Source organism: Gobio gobio (genome assembly GCF_949357685.1).
Source record: "Gobio gobio genome assembly, chromosome: 6".
NCBI classification, from domain to species: domain Eukaryota; kingdom Metazoa; phylum Chordata; class Actinopteri; order Cypriniformes; family Gobionidae; genus Gobio; species Gobio gobio.
The window spans coordinates 59,623,717-59,626,216 of NC_137102.1; the positions used below are offsets into that span (position 1 = coordinate 59,623,717).

Sequence of the window (2,500 nt, forward strand, 5' to 3'; positions counted from 1 at the left end):
AAGTCAAAAAGTGTTAGGTTGTGCCGCGCTCTCCCTACTACTAATAATAACAGAAAAACATGACTTGAGTCATGAAAATCCCTACATGTGACTGCTCCTCCTCATCTTAAATTGAATGTAAGTATGAAACATTGCCATTAGTAGGCTAAAATATGAGTCTGATTAATTCATCAATTCACCTACACAGTGTCATGTCATCTTTATCACAGTGCAAAGTCTCTGTATCACCTACTGGTTGGCTTTTTTGCAGCCATGTGCTGCCCTTTGCTGCCTCCCTGAATCATCTCTCCTGAATCATCTCTACTGAATCATCTCTCCTGAATCATCTCTCCTGAATCATCTCTCCTGAATCATCTCTCCTGAATCATCTCTCCCTCTCCTGAATCATCTCTCCCTCTCCTGAATCATCTCTCCCTCTCCTGAATCATCTCTCCCTCTTCTGAATCATCTCTCCCTCTCCTGAATCATCTCTCCCTCTCCTGAATCCCTCTCCTGAATCATCTCTCCCTCTCCTGAATCATCTCTCCCTCTCCTGAATCATCTCTCCCTCTCCTGAATCATCTCTCCCTCTCCTGAATCTCCTGAATCATCTCTCCCTCTCCTGAATCATCTCTCCCTCTCCTGAATCATCTCTCCCTCTCCTGAATCCCTCTCCTGAATCATCTCTCCCTCTCCTGAATCATCTTTCCCTCTTCTGAATCATCTCTCCCTCTCCTGAATCATCTCTCCCTCTTCTGAATCATCTCTCCCTCTCCTGAATCATCTCTCCCTCTCCTGAATCATCTCCCCCTCTCCTGAATCATCTCTCCCTCTCCTGAATCATCTCCCCCTCTCCTGAATCATCTCTCCCTCTCCTGAATCATCTCTCCCTCTCCTGAATCATCTCTCCTCTCCTGAATCATCTCTCCCTCTCCTGAATCATCTCTCCCTCTCCTGAATCATCTCTCCCTCTCCTGAATCATCTCTCCCTCTCCTGAATCCCTCTCCTGAATCATCTCTCCCTCTCCTGAATCATCTTTCCCTCTTCTGAATCATCTCTCCCTCTCCTGAATCATCTCTCCCTCTTCTGAATCATCTCTCCCTCTCCTGAATCATCTCTCCCTCTCCTGAATCATCTCCCCCTCTCCTGAATCATCTCTCCCTCTCCTGAATCATCTCCCCCTCTCCTGAATCATCTCTCCCTCTCCTGAATCATCTCTCCCTCTCCTGAATCATCTCTCCTCTCCTGAATCATCTCCCCCTCTCCTGAATCATCTCTCCCTCTCCTGAATCATCTCTCCCTCTCCTGAATCATCTCTCCCTCTCCTGAATCATCTCTCCCTCTCCTGAATCATCTCTCCCTCTCCTGAATCATCTCTCCCTCTCCTGAATCATCTCTCCCTCTCCTGAATCATCTCCCCCTCTCCTGAATCATCTCTCCCTCTCCTGAATCATCTCTCCCTCTCCTGAATCATCTCTCCTCTCCTGAATCATCTCTCCCTCTCCTGAATCATCTCTCCCTCTCCTGAATCATCTCTCCCTCTCCTGAATCATCTCTCCCTCTCCTGAATCCCTCTCCTGAATCATCTCTCCCTCTCCTGAATCATCTTTCCCTCTTCTGAATCATCTCTCCCTCTCCTGAATCATCTCTCCCTCTTCTGAATCATCTCTCCCTCTCCTGAATCATCTCTCCCTCTCCTGAATCATCTCCCCCTCTCCTGAATCATCTCTCCCTCTCCTGAATCATCTCCCCCTCTCCTGAATCATCTCTCCCTCTCCTGAATCATCTCTCCCTCTCCTGAATCATCTCTCCTCTCCTGAATCATCTCCCCCTCTCCTGAATCATCTCTCCCTCTCCTGAATCATCTCTCCCTCTCCTGAATCATCTCTCCCTCTCCTGAATCATCTCTCCCTCTCCTGAATCATCTCTCCCTCTCCTGAATCATCTCTCCCTCTCCTGAATCATCTCTCCCTCTCCTGAATCATCTCCCCCTCTCCTGAATCATCTCTCCCTCTCCTGAATCATCTCTCCCTCTCCTGAATCATCTCTCCCTCTCCTGAATCATCTCTCCCTCTCCTGAATCATCTCTCCTCTCCTGAATCCGCCTCTTTTCAGTGGGCATCTTGGCTTCAAACAATACCCAAAATAGTGATAGGATTTAGGCATTTAACCATTTTGAATAAAATAATTAATGTGATGCATTACTTCCATCATTCATTCTTCTTGCTAAAACGAAATGTGAGAAACTAACTATCAGCAGAAATGTAGCTTAGTTTGCCTAATGCCTACCAAAGAAACAGTAGCCTAGGCTGCTTGTCTGCAAGCTATCTGTCTGATAATTTAGGCTAAACGTGGCAAACTCATCCTGGATTTATGAAGATTGTAATTCATTTCATAAAACTTGATGATGATGATCGTCCGTTTGTTATACCTTTCGTAATATAATATAAGTCGTCTCACCTGACAACCGCGTCAATCTCCTTCTAGTGGCAATCATTCAGGCTGAGCTCAGGTAAACAG

The 2,500-nt window shown here is 46.5% G+C and overlaps 1 protein-coding gene across 1 annotated transcript in view; it reads right to left on the reverse strand.

Annotated features, from left to right (window-relative positions):
* ncana (neurocan a) overlaps nt 1-2,500 on the reverse strand; it is a 133,699-nt gene that overhangs the window by 4,074 nt on the left and 127,125 nt on the right. The window lies entirely within an intron of this gene.